Here is a 20298-nt window from a genome sequence, read left to right on the forward strand (position 1 = left end):
TCTGGCAAATGCCAAACGTCCTGCACGGTGTTGGGCTGTAAGCACAACCCCCACATGTGGACATCGGGCCCTCATAACACCCTCATGGAGTCTGTTTCTGACCGTTTGAGCAGACACATGCACATTTGTGGGCTGCTGGAGGTCATTTTGCAGGGCTCTGGCAGTGCTTCTCCTGCTCCTCCTTGCACAAAGGCGGAGGTAGCGGTCCTGCTGCTGGGTTGTTGCCCTCCTACGGCCTCCTCCACGTCTCCTGATGTACTGGCCTGTCTCCTGGTAGCGCCTCCATGCTCTGGACACTACGCTGACAGACACAGCAAACCTTCTTGCCACAGCTCGCATTGATGTGCCATCCTGGATGAGCTGCACTACCTGAGCCACTTGTGTGGGTTGTAGACTCTGTCTCATGCTACCACTAGAGTGAAAGCACCGCCAGCATTCAAAAGTGACCAAAACATCAGCCAGGAAGCATAGGAACTGAAAAGTGGTCTGTGGTTACCACCTGCAGAACCACTCCTTTATTGGGGGTGTCTTGCTAATTGCCTATAATTTCCACCTGTTGTCTATTCCATTTGCACAACAGCATGTGAAATTTATTGTCAATCAGTGTTGCTTCCTAAGTGAACAGTTTGATTTCACAGAAGTGTGATTGACTTGGAGTTACATTGTGTTGTTTAACCTGTTATGGCTAGGGGGCAGTATTTTCACGGCTGGATAAAAAACGTACCCTATTTAATCTGGTTACCACTCCTACCTAGTAACTAGAATATGCATATACTTATTACATATGGATAGAAAACACCCTAAAGTTTCTAAAACTGTTTGAATGGTGTCTGTGAGTATAACAGAACTCATATGGCAGGCCAAAATCTGAGGTTTCATTCAGGAAGTGGCCTGTCTGACAAGGTGTCGTTCTTCTTGTCTCTGTTTATTGAAGAGTGAGGATCTTAGCTGTCCCGTGACACTTCCTACGGCTGCCATAGGGTCTCAGAAGGCGGTAAAAAGCTGAATTGTGGCTTTGCAGGCTCTGGCTGAAAAAAAGTAGCGCGTTTGGGTAGTGGCTGGTTACAGTACTGTGAGACTCAGGCTCGTGCCCGCGTCGACCGAAAGCTTTGTTTACTTTCCTCTGTTTAGGTAAATGGACATTCCCTGTCGGAATATTATCGCTTTTTTACGAGAAAAATGGCATAAAATGGATTTTAAACAGCGGTTGACATGCTTCGAAGTACGGTAATGGAATATTTAGATTTTTTTTGTCACGAATTGCGCCATGCGCGCGACCCTTATTTACCCTTTCAGATAGTGTCTGGAACGCACGAACAAAACGCCGCAATTTGGATATAACAATGGATTTTTTTGGACCAAACCAACATTTGTTATTGAAGTAGCAGTCCTGGGAGTGCATTCTGACGAAGACAACAAAAGGTAATCAAACTTTTATAATAGTAAATCTGATTTTGGTGAAGGCTAAACCTGCCGGGTGTCTAAATAGCTAGCCCGTGATGCCTGGGCTATGTACTTAGAATATTGCAAAATGTGCTTTCACCAAAAAGCTATTTTAAAATCGGACATATCGAGTGCATAGAGGAGTTCTGTATCTATAATTCTTAAAATAATTGTTATGCTTTTTGTGAACGTTTATCGTGAGTAATTTAGTAAAATGTTAGCAAATTCCTCCCGGAAGTTTGCGGGGGGTATGCTAGTTCTGAACGTCACATGCTAATGTCAAAAGCTGTTTTTTGATATAAATATGAACTTGATTGAACAAAACATGCATGTATTGTATAACATAATGTCCTAGGTGTGTCATCTGATGAAGATCATCAAAGGTTAGTGCTGCATTTAGCTGTCTTCTGGGTTTTTGTGACATTATATGCTAGCTTGAAAAATGGGTGTCTGATTATTTCTGGCTTGGTACTCTGCTGACATAATCTAATGTTTTGCTTTCGCTGTAAAGCCTTTTTGAAATCGGACAGTGTGGTTAGTTAAAGGAGAGTCTTGTCTTTAAAATGCTGTGAAATAGTCATATGTTTGAAAAATTGAAGTTTTTGTATTTTTGAGGAATTTGTAATTCGCGCCACGCCTATCATTGGATGTTGGAGCAGGTGTTCCGCTAGCGGAACGTCTAGATGTAAGAGGTTAACGAGAGTCTTGTCTTTAAATAGCTGTAAAATAGTCATATGTTTGAGAAATTGAAGTAATAGGATTTTTAAGGTATTTGAAAATCGCGCCACTGGATTACACTGGCTGTTGCGTAGGTGGGACGAATTCGTCCCGCCTAGCCCAGAGAGGTTAAGTGTTCCCTTTATTTTTTTGAGCAGTGTAGTTTTAGCGGCAAATGTCTTCTGTAGACAAAGGAACATTCCTTTCCCAATACTGAAGAATTTTTGACAGTTTTACGGTGTCAAAACCCCCCCCCCCCCCCCCCCCTCTTCTCTTATGTGGGTGAGATGGGTCTGGTCATCGTCAGCCATTTGCCAAGCTGATATGAGGCCTTGGATCCTCAGCCTGGAGAGGCATGACACCTTTAAGCTATTTACTGGATTCAGCTTCTGAAGCCAAGTCTTTGCCGCTTTTCCATAAACTATTTACCCGTAATCAATTGTCGTCCTGATTCGAACTCTATAAATATCTTTCAACGATTGTCTGTCAGCACCCCATTCATAACCAGAGACCGAGCTCATAAGATTCAGCACCTTCTTACACTTTATTTCAACATTTATGACATGATCTTTCCATTTACAGTACCAGTCAAAAGTTTAGACGCACCGACTCATTCCAAGGTTTTTCTTTATTTATACAACTTTCTACCTTGTAGAATAATATTGAAGTCATCAAAATTATTAAATAACACATACGGAATAATTTAGTAACCAAAAAGCTTTCAAACAAATCAAAATATATTTGAGATTGTTCTAAGTAGCCACCCTTTGCCTTGGTTGGCATTCTCTCAACCAGCTTCATGAGGTAGTCACCTGGAATGCATTTCAATTAACAGGTGTGCCTTGTTAAAAGTCCATTTGTGGAATTTCTTTCCTTCTTATTACTGAGTTTGAGTCAATCATTTGTATTGTGACAAGGTAGGGGTGGCATACAGAAGATAGCCTCATTTGGTAAAAGACCAAGTCCATATTATGGCAAGAACAGCTCAAATAAGAACATGAAGGTCAGTCAATCCAGAAAATGTCAAGAACTTTCAAAGTTTCTTCAAATGCAGTCGCAAAACCATCTAGCGCTATGATGAAACTAGCGCTATGATGAAACTAGGTCTCATGAAGACGGCCACAGGAAAGGAAAACCCCAAAATACCTCTGCTGCAGAGATTAAGTTCATTAGAGATACCAGCCTCAGAAATTGCTTCCTGATTAAATGCTTCACAAAGTTCAAGTAACAGACACATCTCAGACTGCGTGAATCAGGCCTTCATAGTTGACTTGCTTAAAAAAAAACTACTAAGGACACCAATAATAAGAAGAGACTTGCTTGGGCCAAGAAACACGAGCAATGGACATTAGACCGGTGGAAATCTGTCCTTTGGTTTGATGAGTCCACAGCATTCTGCAGCGATACGCCATCCCATCTGGTTTGCGCTTAGTGGGACTATCATTTGTTTTTCAACAGGACAATGACCCAAAATACACCTCCAGGCTGTGAAAGGGCTATTTGACCAAGGAGAATGATGGAGTGCTGCACTACCCGACCTCTACCCAATTGAGATGGTTTTGGATGAGTTGGACCGCAGAGTGAAGGAATAGCAGCCAACAAGTGCTCAGCATATGTGGGAACTCCTTCAAAACTGTTGGAAAAGCATTCCAGGTGAAGCTGGTTGAGAGAATGCCAAGAGTGTGCAAAGCTGTCATCAAGGCAAAGGGTGGCAACTTTCAAGAATCTCATATAAAATATATTTTGATTTGATTAACACTGTTTTGGTTACTACATGATTCCATATGTGTTATTTCATAGTGTTGATGTCTTCTATTATTCTACAATGTAGAAAACAGTAAAAATAAAGAAAAACGCTTCAATGAGTAGGTTTGACCAAACTTTTGACTGGTACTGTACACTGAAAAAATATAAACACATATAAACACATTTAGAAGGTTGTAATCTATGGATTTCATAGGACTGGGCAGGGGCACAGCCGTGGGTGGGCCTGGCCCACTTGAGAGCCAAGCCCAGCCAATCAGTGACTTTTCAATGAGTTTTCCCCACAAAAGGGCTTTATTACAGACAGAAATACCCCTTCGTTTCATCAGCTGTCCGGATGGCTGGTCTCAGACGATCCCACAGGTAAAGAAGCCGGTTGTGGATGTCCTTGGTTGGCGTGGTTACACGTGGTCTATGATTGTGAGGCCGGTTGGACGTGCTGCCAAGTTCTCTAAATCGAAGTTGGAGGCGGCTTATGGTAAAAAACTGAACATTAAATCCTCTGGCAACAGATCTTTTATTTTAGCTCATGAAACATGGGACCAACACTTTACAAGTTGCGTTTATTTTTGTTCACTACAGTTTACTCATGTCTCCCTATGAAAGTGTAGAAGTAGTACTGCAACCTGTCCAGTAGATGGCAAGGTGTAGGCCTGTTCATAGCACTCAAACTGGATTCTGTGACATGTGGATCAGATTGATGCCATCAGATTATTTTCTGAAAAAAATGTTTATAAACTCAGATCGATCTGATCATGGATAAATGATCACAGAATCCAAATCATTCAGACCCCCCCACCACCAAAAAAAAGTTTCAAAGCAGCGCCAGAGGACATGTACCTCTGTCACAAATTTAGTGCTTTAATCAAACATTTTATTAGAGTCCACACTTGCAGCTTTAGATTTAATTCCTCTATGAACAAATTGTCAGTAACTAAACGTCCCTTTTTCAGGATCCTGTCTTTCAAAGATGAATTGTAAAAATCCAAATAACTTCACAGATCTTCATTGTAAAGGGTTTAAACATTGTTTCCCATGCTTGTTCAATGAACCATAAACAATTAATGAACATGCACCTGTCGAACGGTCGTTAAGACACTAACAGCTTACTGACGGTAGGCAATTAAGGTCACAGTTATGAAAACTTAAAACACAAAAGAGGCCTTTCTACTGACTCTGAAAAACACAAAAAGAAAGATGCCCAGGGTCCCAGCTCATCTGCATGAACGTGCCTTAGGTATGCTGCAAGGAGGCATGAGGACTGCAGATGTGGCCAGGGCAATAAATTGCAATGTTCGTACTGTGAGACGCCTAAGACAGCGCTACGGGGAGACAGGATGGACAGCTGATCGTCCTCGCAGTGGCAGACCACTGTGACAACACCTGCACAGGATCGGGACATGGGAACATCACACCTGCGGGACAGGTACAGGAAGGCAACAACTGCTCGAGTTGCACCAGGTACGCACAATTTCTCCATCAGTGCTCAGCCTGTCCACAATAGGCTGAGAGAGGCTGGACTGAAGGCAGGTCCTCACCGATGTCGCCTATGGGCACAAACTCACCGTCGCTGGACAAGACAGGACTGGCAAAAAGTGCTCTTCACTGACGAGTCGCGGTTTTGTCTCACCAGGGGTGATGGTCGGATTCGCGTTTGAGCGTTACACCGAGGCCTGTACTCTGGAGCGGGATCGATTTGGAGGTGGAGGGTCCGTCGTGGTCTGGGGCGGTGTGTCACAGCATCATCGGACGGAGCTTGTTGTCATTGCAGGCAATCTCAACGCTGTGCGTTACAGGGAGGACATCCTCCTCCCTCATGTGGTACCCTTCCTGCAGACTCATCCTGACATGACCCTCCAGCATGACAATGCCACCAGCCATACTGCTCGTTCTGTGCGTGATTTCCTGCAAGACAGGAATGTCAGTGTTCTGCCATTGCCAGCGAAGAGCCCGGACCTCAATCCCATTGAGCACGTCTAGGACCTGTTGGATCGGAGGGTGAGGGCTAGGGCCATTCCCCCCAGAAATGTCCGGGAACTTGCAGGTGCCTTGGTGGAAGAGTGGGGTAACATCTCACAAGAAAGAACTTGCAAATCTGGTGCAGTTCTTAATGCATCTGGTGTCCACAACACATTATTCCATTTGTTAGTCACATCTGTGGAACTTGTTCAGTTTGTCTCAGTTGTTGAATCTTATGTTCATACAAATCTTTGTATGTTAAGTTTGCTGAAAATTAACACCTGAGAGTGAGAATTCCCCCCCCAGTATAGTTGCTTGAAAATCCTAAAATATAAGAACGCTAAGTGTTTTTTGAAATTGTTTGAAGCCTTGATAACAAAAAAGCTAAAAGTAGTTAGTCACCAGCCAGGCTTAAGAAACAATTCATATTTACATCTCTAGATAATTTCGTACAAAGTGAGAGCTTAAGTGCACCTTTTAAAATCTAAAGTTTCTGCCAGGGGGTTCTGCAAGTGCAACCTCATTGTGGTCAGGTAGAAATGGATTGTGCAGAAGACCACATTGAGAGTAGACATATTTTTTACAGCTGAAAGCGATGAACGCATATACACGATTGCATCCATGTGTCTGGCCAGACCAACATTGTAGAACAGGCAAAATGAGTCAAGTTGATTTAATGTTTCTGAATAAGGCCAAGGAGAAACTTTAGCGTCCCTGGGACAGGTTAGTGACAAGCAATGGGACGATGAGGTAAACTGCACTCGCATTCTTTAGGCACCCATGGTAACAGGCAGATTACAGTAAATCAAACACCCTTCACAAAGGGACAGGTAAAGTATGAACATATGAGGGAGCTCTGACAATTTAGAGAACTTGAGCATTTGAACTACCAGAAACAAAGGTAAACATACCTGTTTACACAAGTGTTGTGATCCACATTCCCTTTTACTCCAGACCCACAGTCTGTTCCCAAACAGCAAGCACATGGCAGGCAGAAGAGAATATTATATTTTAAGGACAAGGTATATTGAAAGTCAAATTGTTTATTGAGCATATCATGGAAGAGTAGCAGGAACACCAGGCTAAATCAAAAGCATAACCATAGAACCTAAAAGTGTGTCAGCAATATTGGCAAGTCAGAAGTCAATTTTAGTCCATTGTAGCGTCCACCCCTGTAAACAATTTGCATGACGCTGGACAAGTGAAGGAGATCCTCATTTCAAACAAGAGCATTAGTTGGCACATTTCTCCACCTCAGTTACCTTTTCTTCTAAAGGGAGGCACAGTAACAGGGGAACGACGATTAAGGAGTTGGGCAAACCAAATTATGATCTCCCTAGTTGAGTGGTCGGGTGGTCTGTTCAAGGCTTGACGCTTCTGGTGAGGCGCCGGGGCCGGACGCTTCTGCTGAGGCGCTATTGCTGAGGCGCCGGGGCCGGATGCTATTGCTGAGGCGCCGGGGCCGGACGCTTCTGCTGAGGCGCCGGGGCCGGACGCTTCTGCTGAGGCGCTTCTCCTGAGGCGCCGGACGCTTCTCCTGAGGCTTCTGCTGAGGCGCCGGACGCTTCTGCTGAGGCGCCGGACGCTTCTGCTGAGGCGCCGGACGCTTCTGCTGAGGCGTCGGACGCTTCTGCTGAGGCGCCGGACGCTTCTGCTGAGGCGCCGGACGCTTCTGCTGAGGCGCCGGGGCCGGACTTCACACTTGACGGGGCATTGTGGCCAGTAGATTCTGCTGACGTGGCATTGTGGCCAGTAGCTTCTGCTGACGTGGCATTGTGGCCAGTAGCTTCTGCTGACGTGGCATTGTGGCCAGTAGCTTCTGCTGACGTGGCATTGTGGCCAGTAGCTTCTGCTGACGTGGCATTGTGGCCAGTAGCTTCTGCTGACGTGGCATTGTGGCCAGTAGCTTCTGCTGACGTGGCATTGTGGCCAGTAGCTTCTGCTGACGTGGCATTGTGGCCAGTAGCTTCTGCTGACGTGGCATTGTGGCCAGTAGCTTTAGCATTTGGACTAGGCACCACACTTGCTTTGGCATAGGATCCAGTTGGTTCAGGTCCAGTGTAGGCATGATGCCCATTAGAATTACCTAGAAAACAAAATAAACATTGTGGTAAAATGCCAGCCTTAAGCTATCGGAACTAGACTGATTTGAACTGAAGTAGTGTAAACCAAAACACACCTTTAAGTGTAAAACAAGTTATCCCTCCAATTAGCAGACAGCAAATCCAAGAAACACTACAAAACATTCAGACAGTTAAACACAAGTAACCAGTGAAAACTTTAAGACAAGGTAAACCAACCAGATGACTACATTGAAAAACTAACCTCAACGAGAGTCCAAAAGTCACAGCCATTTTAGTGATCAAAACCACAACGGTATTAAGAACAAATGCTAGAGAGACACCTTGACAGAATATCCCTGTTGCTATGTCAAACAGCTGTTTTGGTTGCACCTCATAAAGGAATCCCAGACCCTTCTATCCTGGATGGCTAATTATGTTCAGCTGTTAGCCAATGAACTTCATTTCAATTGGTTCAATTTCCCAATTGGATTAGGTGCTCTGGATTTCATTCAGCTGGTGTACACTGGTGTGCTGGAGGGTGGAGTTTGCACATTGATATTTTTTTTTCATCTTTATTTAACCAAGTAGGCTAGGTGAGAACAAGTTCTCATTTACAACTGTGACCTGGCAAAGATAAAACAAAGCAGTGAGACACAAACAACAGAGTTACACATGGAATAAACAAACATGCAGTCAATAATACAATAGAGTAAAAGTCTATATACAGTGAGTGCAAATGAGGTAAGATAAATGAGGTAGACAATAAATAGGCCATAGTGGCGAAATAATTACAATTTAGCAATTAAACACTGGAGTGATAGATGTGCAAAAGATGAATGTGCAAGTAGAGATAGGTACTGGGGTGCAAAGGAGCAAAAAAATGAATAATACATTATTTTATGGGGATGAGGTAGTTGGATGGGCTATTTACAGATGGGCTATGTACAGGTGCAGTGATCTGTGAGCTGCTCAGACAGCTGGTGCTTAAAGTTATTGAGGGAGAAATGGGTCTCCAGCTTCAGTGATTTTTGCAATTCGTTCCAGTCATTGGCAGCAGAGAACTGGAAGGAAAGGCGGCCAAACGAAGAATTGGCTTTGGGGGTGACCAGTGAAATATACCTGCTGGAGCGCGTGCTACGGGTGGGTGCTGCTATGGTGACCAGTGAGCTGAGATAAGGCGGGGCTTTACCTAGCAAAGACTTATAGATGACCTGGAGCCAGTGGGTTTGGCGATGAATATGTAGCGAAGGCCAGCCAACGAGAGCATACAGGTCGCAGTGGTGGGAAGTATATGGGGCTTTGGTGACAAAACTGACTGCACTGTGATAGACTGCATCCAATTTGCTTAGTAGAGTGTTGGAGGCTATTTTGTAAATGACATCGCCGAAGTCAAGGATCGGCAGAAAAGTCATTTTTACGAGGGTATGTTCGGCAGCATGAGTGAAGGATGCTTTGTTGCAAAATAGGAAGCCGATTCTAGATTTAATTTTAGATTGGAGATGCTTCATGTGAGTCTGGAAGGAGAGTTTACAGTCTAACCAGATGCCTAGGTATTTGTAGTTGTCGACATATTCTAAGTCGGAACCGTCCAGAGTAGTGATACTGGACGGGCGGGCAGGTGCGGGCAGCGATCGGTTGAAGAGCATGCATTTAGTTTTACTTGCATTTAAGAGCAGTTGGAGGCCACAGAAGGAGAGTTGTATGGCATTGAAGCTCGTCTGGAGGTTAGTTAACCTCTTGGGGCTAGGTGGGACGCTAGCGTGCCACCCGTGGTGCACTCCATCAACAGCAGGTGCATTTCAAGAGCGGCAAATTTGAATCCAAATAAATGTCAAAATTCAAATTTTTCAAAAATACAACTATTTTACACCATTTGAAAGATAAACATCTCCTTAATCTAACCACGTTTTACGATTTCAAAAAGATTTTACGGCGAAAGCATAAATTTAGAGTATGTTAGGACAGTACATTTACAAGAGTTGTGTGTAATGTTTTGTCAAGTCAAAGACAGGGTCACCAAAACCATAAAACCAGCTAAAATGATGCACTAACCTTTTACAATCTCCATCAGATGACACTCCTAGGACATTATGTTAGACAATGCATGCATTTTTAGTTCTATCAAGTTCATATTTATATCCAAAAACAGCGTTTTACTATGGCATTGATGTTGAGGAAATCGTTTCCCTCCAATAACCGGCAGTCAAGTCAGCGTCACAAATTAAATAATTAAAATTAGAAAACATTGGTAAAATATTATATTGTCATTTAAAGAATTATAGATTTACATCTCTTGAACGCAATCAACTTGCCAGATTTAAAAATAACCTTACTGGGAAATCACACTTTGCAATAATCTGAGCACTGCGCCCAGAAAAATACGCGTTGCGATACAGACTAGACGTCATGTTGGGGAGATCTAAAATCGAAAATACTATGTAAATAATCCATTACCTTTGATTCTCTTCATCAGATGTCACTTCCAGGTATCACAGGTCCATAACGAATGTAGTTTTGTTCAAAAAAGCTCATCATTTATGTCCAAAAATCTCCGTCTCGTTAGCACATGATGTAAGCCAGCCGGACTTCTCGTCATGAACGAGGGGAAAAAATATATTTCCGTTCGTTCAAACATGTCAAACGTTGTATAGCATAAATCATTAGGGCCTTTTTTAACCAGAACATGAATAATATTCAAGGTGGACGAATGCATACTCTTTTATAACGTATTGGAACGAGGGTACCCAACATGAACTCGCGCGCCAGGTGTCTAATGGGACATCATCGTTCCATGGCTCTTGTTCGGTCAGATCTCCCTCCAGAAGACTCAAAACACTTTGTAAAGGCTGGTGACATCTAGTGGAAGCAATAGGAAGTGCCAAAATATTCCTAAGCCCCTGTGTTTTTCAATGGGATAGGTTTAAAGTCAATACAACACATCAGGTATCCACTTCCTGTCAGAAAATGTCTCAGGGTTTTGCCTGCCAAATGAGTTCTGTTATACTCACAGACACCATTCAAACAGTTTTAGAAACTTTAGAGTGTTTTCTATCCATATATAATAAGTATATGCATATTCTAGTTACTGGGTAGGATTAGTAACCAGATTAAATCGGGTACATTTTTTTTATCCAGACGTGCAAATGCTGCCCCCTAGACCCAACAGGTTAACACAGTGTCCAAAGAACAGCCAGAAGTATACGGAATGGTGTCGTGTGCGTAGAGGTGGATCCGAGAATCACCAGCAGCAAGAGCGACATGATTGATGTATACAGAGAAAAGAGTCGGCTGGAGAATTGAACCCTGTGGCACCCCCATAGAGACTGCCAAAGGTCCGGACAACAGGCCCTCCGATTTGACACACTGAACTCTGTCTGAGAAGTAGTTGGTGAACCAGGCGAGGCAGTCATTTGAGAAACGAAGGCTATTGAGTCTGCCGACAAGAATGTGGTGATTGACAGAGTCGAAAGCCTTGGCCAGGTCGATGAATACTGCTGCCCAGTATTGTCTCTTATCGATGGTGTTTATGATATCGTTTAGGACCTTGAGCGTGGCTGAGGTGCACTCATGACCAGCTCGGAAACCAGATTGCATAGCAGAGAAGGTACGGTGGGATTCGAAATGGTCGGTGATCTGTTTGTTAACTTGGCTTTCGAAGACCTTAGAAAGGCAGGGTAGGATAGATATAGGTCTGTAGCAGTTTGGGTCTAGAGTGTCTCCCCCTGTGAACAGGGGTATGACTGCGGCAGCTTTCCAATCTTTGGGGAACTCAGACGCTACGAAAGAGATGTTGAACAGGTCTGGAGTTAACCACGGGATATATCTGTTCCTGGTTCAACATTTTTTGAATGGGGCATGCTTATTTGAGATTGTGAGGAAAGCACTTTTAAAGAATAACCAGGCATCTTCTACTGACGGAATGAGGTCAATATCCTTCCAGGATACCCGGGCCAGGTAGATTAGAAAGGCCTGCTCGCTGAGGTGTTTTAGGGAGCGTTTGACAGTGATGAGGGGTGGTCGTTTGACCGCAGACCCATTACGGACGCAATGAATGAGGCAGTGATCGCTGAGATCCTGGTTGAAGACAGCAGAGGTGTATTTGGAGGGAAGGTTGGTTAGGATGATATCTATGAGGGTGCCTGTGTTTACGGATTTGGGGTTGTACCTGGTAGGTTCATTGATAATTTGGGTGAGATTGAGGGCATCAAGCTTAGATTGTAGGATGGCCGGGGTGTTAAGCATGTCCCAGTTTAGGTCACCTAACAGCACGAGCTCTGAAGATAGATGGGGGGCAATCAATTCACATATGGTGTCCAGGGCACAGCTGGGGGCAGTAGGTGGTCTATAGCGAGCGGCAATGGTTAGAGACTTGTTTCTGGAAAGGTGGATTTTTAAAAGTAGAAACTCAAATTGTTTGGGCACAGACCTGGATAGTAAGACAGAACTCTGCATCACATCATGGACCAATCCGACAGGTTTTAAAAGGGTGAACTCTACCCACCCATTCTGGATTGAGCCAATTGTTTTTCAACAAGAGTCAACCGTTGACATATGGTGAACAACAGAGATGATTGTATGACAAAAGAAACACCAAATTCAGTTCAACATTTTACAGAAAAACAGTCCGTTTAAAATTCATCAATCCGTTTCAGCTCAGACACACCGGTAGGATTGTCAAATGTTTGCCTGCCGATTAGTATTTAACACCTCCAATTATTGTCGGCAGTCAATCTCTTTTATGTTCACACAGAAAAGATTGTGAAGTCGTCAACCACTCAGCCTTGTTAAAATATTCCAAACCAGAAGCTTGCGTTTGTTGGCAATGCATGTCCTTGTGTGTTGCTTTATGTTCTGGTCAATGTTAGCCAGCTGTGCTGGTGTTGTAGAAAGACCTTGTTGATACTAGTCAGATGCCCACAGCTAGATAACTAGCTAGCAAGATGACAAAGAAACAATTTTATCCACTCTCCATAATTGCATACAGCCAAAATATACATTTTTTTAGCTACCTGGCTAAAGTTAGCTAAATGGTTACCATGATTCGCTAGCTAGCTAGCTGTTGTGCTAGCATTATGCTGCACTCACCACACCATTCGTTTCATATGAAGTGTGTGTGACTGCCTTGCTCAGTAGCTAACTAATAATCTAGTGTACATTATCAAACCTAACAAAAAATCCTTCTTCAAACACAAAACTCTTAGCTAGACATAAAATATAGAAAGACTTGATATAGAAAAAAAAGTTGTATTATGCAGCATTATTGTTTTAGGTACAACAATTCTGATGAAAATTGCATTCTTTTTTTCCTTTTTCTTGTCGCTTCCCCATATGGAGGTTCCTGCTCTCTGATTGGCTCAAAGTCAAGTTGTCAGCCAAAGTCAGGTTCATCCACACACAGCAAGTATGTCTTCTGTTCTAGCATGATAAGGAACGGCCTCCTACCGTGATAAGTACCAATCCGCACTCTGTCGACAGTCAGACAATGAATGCTAGACATTAAAAGAAAGTTGATTTGAACAACTAGAGAGCACATATGAGTTTATAAAATATTTCCCTCAACATTTTTATGGTAGTATTTTGGCTTGGCTACCTTGAAGCAAGGTAAGACATGCCTCATAATATGAAGAACAAAGGTCCAGGTTTCAAACAATTAAGGAACGAATAAAATATAGAGATGGTAATGATAGACCTAACTGTCTTCTGGTAGATGGAAAGGCTTTCCCTAAAACCTTCTCTATTAAATGTTGACCAGCTACAAAGCTACAAAGTAGCCTATACCTACCTGTCAGAATGATATCATGACTACTTGCATCAATCCAGTGGCCTTTTGTTCGGCAAACTCCCTCTCATGTCTTCTACAGAAACACAGCTAACCCAACAACAGTGCTAGGTGCCTGTACTATAGAAACACTGCTAACCCAACAACAGTGCTAGGTGCCTGTACTACAGAAACACTGCTAACCCAACAACAGTGCTAGCTGCCTGTACTACAGAAACACAACTAACCCAACAACAGTGCTAGGTGCCTGTTCTTCAGAAACACAGCTAACCCAACAACAGTGCTCGGTGCCTGTACTAAAGAAACACAGCTAACCCAACAACAGTGCTCGGTACCTGTACTAAAGAAACACAGCTAACCCAACAACAGTGCTAGGTGCCTGTACTAAAGAAACACAGCTAACCCAACAACAGTACTCTGTGCCTGCTCACTTGAATTAATGGATAACTACACAAAAGAACAAATCTAAATTTCATAGGATTTTCCCAGACCTTAAAGGTGGTCTCCTGATTTTCTTTTTACTTTTTTGTGTACATCCAATGTTATTGTTTTTATATTAACAAAGGTTGATTTTGAAAGCAAAAACACGAAAATAAAAAAAATGTCAATAGTAGGCCTACCAACAGCCTACTTGCACAGTATTGAATGCTCACCCACTCTACCCATTGTGAGTGAAAATGCGCTTTGGTGATACAATTTTACTTTTAAATACATTTATACCAAGACAGATATGAGTCTTCATGTTCTAAATCGTTCAGTGGGGTGTTTCTTTAGCATATCATTATACACAAAAAGTCAGATTTCATCACCTTCTGTTGACAGAGCCACGCAGCTTTCTCTAATCATTTTTGTTTTGTTTTACACGTTGTGGTGATTGTCTTCAAAGTTGCTTCCGTGGGTCTCAAAAAGCAAAATGAACATGACAAGACCTGAATTAAATGTAAAAGGCCTTGAAAATAAAAAGCTTGTGGTACGCTCAGTGCTCCATTGACATTTCACAGAGATACGCTTGTTTTTGTGACAAATATTTTTAAAAGAACAGTAATTTTGCATTAATATGAAAAGCATATATTAAAATATTTACATGTCGTTAAATCGATATCCATCTTGCCTCTATACTGTTTTATGTCCTCTGGATTCTAGAAGAAAGATGACGAGTTCAACAGTAGCCTTAATTCTGACACGGCATCCAGTTTAGCTGACACGATGACATAGACAAGAGTTTCAGTAGTAGCGGTAATATTTAATTGTGGATATAAACATAGTTGTAATACATTTAATTGCTATTAATGATTAAGACACATGCGTCCTCCGAAACACGACCCCGCCAAGCCGCGCTACTTTCTTGACACCTGCCCTCTTAACCCGGAAGCCAGCTGCACCAATGTGTTGGATGAAACACAGTTCAACTGACGACTGAAGTCAGCCTGCAGGTGCCCGGCCAACCACAAGGAGTCGCTAGAGCGCAATGAGCCAAGTAAAGACATAGATCAATGTAATTGGCAACCAGTTTCACTGACTTCTGAACCAATATTTCCTTTTCTCTACCAAAGTTAGATCAACAACAGGATCTGGGAGTAACCATGGAGGAACATCCCCTATGACCACAGACGGGTCAACCTCCGACGTCCCTCAAACCACTCACATCAGCAAGCTTTCCAACAGTCCAACCAAAACCACTACCTTGTCTACTAGTATATTCCCAACATTCATCTAGAACAGTAGCAGTGGTATGCTAAACCTCACAGCCTTTCAACCCAATAAGCTACTGACAATTTTTTGTATATCCAAAGGCATCTCACCTGCCTCCACTAGTAGACACATACAGATGTTGATTTAAATGCACCAATACATATCCTTTGTCGTGACGTGACTTTCATTAATGTGATGACTGTTATTTATTTAATCCACTAACTATGTTTAATTGTTAACCCGTTTAAATGAACTAATTAGGAATTTGGGGCAAAACGGAAGAAGTTGTTTAACAAGTTACCATCGCCCAAATTAAATTCTTGAAGAAATTATTTTTCGATAACAATCGCTTATTAATCATTGCCTCAAATCAGTCTCATTCTGAGCAGTAACCTTCTTGGATCTGCAAGAACGCCAGCTTTACTGATTATTCAGTACTACACATTGATTTAATTATTTCTTTTCTAACTAACTAAATAATAACACAGACTACACATACACACTTACATGAGACAAAAGTCCCTAGTGGACTGACAAGATATGACGTCTTATTACACAGAGATAGAGAACGGGGTCGAGAAAACACAGAAAGAAAAAGGGAATTAATCGTGGATACATTCTATAACTATTCCCACAATAATCATATACCTTGCACATGAACCACCGCCCGTTTGGGGTAAGAAAATAACGAATGTATTTACGTGTTGAATGCTTTCATTAGTCGTCTATCTCGTTCAGAACCAAGCCCTCTCGTAAGGTTGTTTCGGTGGGCTCTCACGTGGTTGAAAGGCTCTGATTGTCCACCAGAGGTCACAACGTCCTTCTTCTTAGTTGTCTGTGCTTGTAGTGGAGTGTTTTCACAGCAGATATTCAGACGCACCAATGATTACCTGAGATGGGATTTTATCCTTCCCACCTTGTGTCTTTAGTCTGAGTTTGAAGCACTTTACACACACAGCTGCAGGCTGGCAATGTTCAGGTCTAGTCTGGGCGTTATCTTCTTCACCTCGGGTTGAGGTTAAGTTGTAACCATTTTCAACATGTAGCTAACGCTCCACGCTTTTCTGGTCTGATATGTTAATTCTTAGCGTGTCCTTTTAGGCACTCTGGCCAAAGTGGGTGTTCCGGCATGCTGACACGTACTCTGAACTCACTTGGGGCGTGGCTAGTCACTGTACATAGTTTATATGAAGAACAATTATCTCATTAGGAACTACAATCTCATTCCTATTCTTAACAAAGAAAGAAATATAGATATATTGTTCCAGTGTTTACTTTTTGGACGTTATATACTGCTCAAAAAAATAAAGGGAACACTTAAACAACACATCCTAGATCTGAATGAAAGAAATAATCTTAATAAATACTTTTTTCTTTACATAGTTGAATGTGCTGACAAAAAAATCACACAAAAATAATCAATGGAAATCCAATTTATCAACCCATGGAGGTCTGGATTTGGAGTCACACTCAAAATTAAAGTGGAAAACCACACTACAGGCTGATCCAACTTTGATGTAATGTCCTTAAAACAAGTCAAAATGAGGCTCAGTAGTGTGTGTGGCCTCCACGTGCCTGTATGACCTCCCTACAATGCCTGGGCATGCTCCTGATGAGGTGGCGGATGGTCTCCTGAGGGATCTCCTCCCAGACCTGGACTAAAGCATCCACCAACTCCTGGACAGTCTGTGGTGCAACGTGGCGTTGGTGGATGGAGCGAGACATGATGTCCCAGATGTGCTCAATTGGATTCAGGTCTGGGGAACGGGCGGGCCAGTCCATAGCATCAATGCCTTCCTCTTGCAGGAACTGCTGACACACTCCAGCCACATGAGGTCTAGCATTGTCTTGCATTAGGAGGAACCCAGGGCCAACCGCACCAGCATATGGTCTCACAAGGGGTCTGAGGATCTCATCTCGGTACCTAATGGCAGTCAGGCTACCTCTGGCGAGCACATGGAGGGCTGTGCGGCCCACCAAAGAAATGCCACCCCACACCATGACTGACCCACTGCCAAACTGGTCATGCTGGAGGATGTTGCAGGCAGCAGAACGTTCTCCACGGCGTCTCCAGACTCTGTCACGTCTGTCACATGCTCAGTGTGAACCTGCTTTCATCTGTGAAGAGCACAGGGCGCCAGTGGGGAATTTGCCAATCTTGGTGTTCTCTGGCAAATGCCAAACGTCCTGCACGGTGTTGGGCTGTAAGCACAACCCCCACATGTGGACATCGGGCCCTCATAACACCCTCATGGAGTCTGTTTCTGACCGTTTGAGCAGACACATGCACATTTGTGGGCTGCTGGAGGTCATTTTGCAGGGCTCTGGCAGTGCTTCTCCTGCTCCTCCTTGCACAAAGGCGGAGGTAGCGGTCCTGCTGCTGGGTTGTTGCCCTCCTACGGCCTCCTCCACGTCTCCTGATGTACTGGCCTGTCTCCTGGTAGCGCCTCCATGCTCTGGACACTACGCTGACAGACACAGCAAACCTTCTTGCCACAGCTCGCATTGATGTGCCATCCTGGATGAGCTGCACTACCTGAGCCACTTGTGTGGGTTGTAGACTCTGTCTCATGCTACCACTAGAGTGAAAGCACCGCCAGCATTCAAAAGTGACCAAAACATCAGCCAGGAAGCATAGGAACTGAAAAGTGGTCTGTGGTTACCACCTGCAGAACCACTCCTTTATTGGGGGTGTCTTGCTAATTGCCTATAATTTCCACCTGTTGTCTATTCCATTTGCACAACAGCATGTGAAATTTATTGTCAATCAGTGTTGCTTCCTAAGTGAACAGTTTGATTTCACAGAAGTGTGATTGACTTGGAGTTACATTGTGTTGTTTAACCTGTTATGGCTAGGGGGCAGTATTTTCACGGCTGGATAAAAAACGTACCCTATTTAATCTGGTTACCACTCCTACCTAGTAACTAGAATATGCATATACTTATTACATATGGATAGAAAACACCCTAAAGTTTCTAAAACTGTTTGAATGGTGTCTGTGAGTATAACAGAACTCATATGGCAGGCCAAAATCTGAGGTTTCATTCAGGAAGTGGCCTGTCTGACAAGGTGTCGTTCTTCTTGTCTCTGTTTATTGAAGAGTGAGGATCTTAGCTGTCCCGTGACACTTCCTACGGCTGCCATAGGGTCTCAGAAGGCGGTAAAAAGCTGAATTGTGGCTTTGCAGGCTCTGGCTGAAAAAAAGTAGCGCGTTTGGGTAGTGGCTGGTTACAGTACTGTGAGACTCAGGCTCGTGCCCGCGTCGACCGAAAGCTTTGTTTACTTTCCTCTGTTTAGGTAAATGGACATTCCCTGTCGGAATATTATCGCTTTTTTACGAGAAAAATGGCATAAAATGGATTTTAAACAGCGGTTGACATGCTTCGAAGTACGGTAATGGAATATTTAGATTTTTTTTGTCACGAATTGCGCCATGCGCGCGACCCTTATTTACCCTTTCAGATAGTGTCTGGAACGCACGAACAAAACGCCGCAATTTGGATATAACAATGGATTTTTTTGGACCAAACCAACATTTGTTATTGAAGTAGCAGTCCTGGGAGTGCATTCTGACGAAGACAACAAAAGGTAATCAAACTTTTATAATAGTAAATCTGATTTTGGTGAAGGCTAAACCTGCCGGGTGTCTAAATAGCTAGCCCGTGATGCCTGGGCTATGTACTTAGAATATTGCAAAATGTGCTTTCACCAAAAAGCTATTTTAAAATCGGACATATCGAGTGCATAGAGGAGTTCTGTATCTATAATTCTTAAAATAATTGTTATGCTTTTTGTGAACGTTTATCGTGAGTAATTTAGTAAAATGTTAGCAAATTCCTCCCGGAAGTTTGCGGGGGGTATGCTAGTTCTGAACGTCACATGCTAATGTAAAAAGCTGTTTTTTGATATAAATATGAACTTGATTGAACAAAACATGCATGTATTGTATAACATAATGTCCTAGGTGTGTCATCTGATGAAGATCATCAAAGGTTAGTGCTGCATTTAGCTGTCTTCTGGGTTTTTGTGACATTATATGCTAGCTTGAAAAATGGGTGTCTGATTATTTCTGGCTTGGTACTCTGCTGACATAATCTAATGTTTTGCTTTCGCTGTAAAGCCTTTTTGAAATCGGACAGTGTGGTTAGTTAAAGGAGAGTCTTGTCTTTAAAATGCTGTGAAATAGTCATATGTTTGAAAAATTGAAGTTTTTGTATTTTTGAGGAATTTGTAATTCGCGCCACGCCTATCATTGGATGTTGGAGCAGGTGTTCCGCTAGCGGAACGTCTAGATGTAAGAGGTTAACGAGAGTCTTGTCTTTAAATAGCTGTAAAATAGTCATATGTTTGAGAAATTGAAGTAATAGGATTTTTAAGGTATTTGAAAATCGCGCCACTGGATTACACTGGCTGTTGCGTAGGTGGGACGAATTCGTCCCGCCTAGCCCAGAGAGGTTAAGTGTTCCCTTTATTTTTTTGAGCAGTGTAGTTTTAGCGGCAAATGTCTTCTGTAGACAAAGGAACATTCCTTTCCCAATACTGAAGAATTTTTGACAGTTTTACGGTGTCAAAACCCCCCCCCCCCCCCCCCTCTTCTCTTATGTGGGTGAGATGGGTCTGGTCATCGTCAGCCATTTGCCAAGCTGATATGAGGCCTTGGATCCTCAGCCTGGAGAGGCATGACACCTTTAAGCTATTTACTGGATTCAGCTTCTGAAGCCAAGTCTTTGCCGCTTTTCCATAAACTATTTACCCGTAATCAATTGTCGTCCTGATTCGAACTCTATAAATATCTTTCAACGATTGTCTGTCAGCACCCCATTCATAACCAGAGACCGAGCTCATAAGATTCAGCACCTTCTTACACTTTATTTCAACAT

General features: G+C 43.0%; 1 long non-coding RNA gene across 1 annotated transcript in view; it reads left to right on the plus strand.

Moving 5' to 3' along the window:
* The first annotated feature begins 6638 nt into the window (after positions 1-6638).
* Positions 6639-20298, plus strand: part of LOC145879887 (uncharacterized) — an 80910-nt gene continuing 67250 nt past the window's right edge. Inside the window, exon 1 of the long non-coding RNA XR_014392748.1 lies at positions 6639-7404. This is a non-coding gene — a long non-coding RNA (uncharacterized LOC145879887). The remainder of the gene's footprint in view (positions 7405-20298) is intronic.

Source organism: Salmo salar, chromosome 06 (genome assembly GCF_965601325.2).
Source record: "Salmo salar chromosome 06, fSalSal1, whole genome shotgun sequence".
Taxonomy (NCBI): Eukaryota; Metazoa; Chordata; class Actinopteri; order Salmoniformes; family Salmonidae; genus Salmo; species Salmo salar.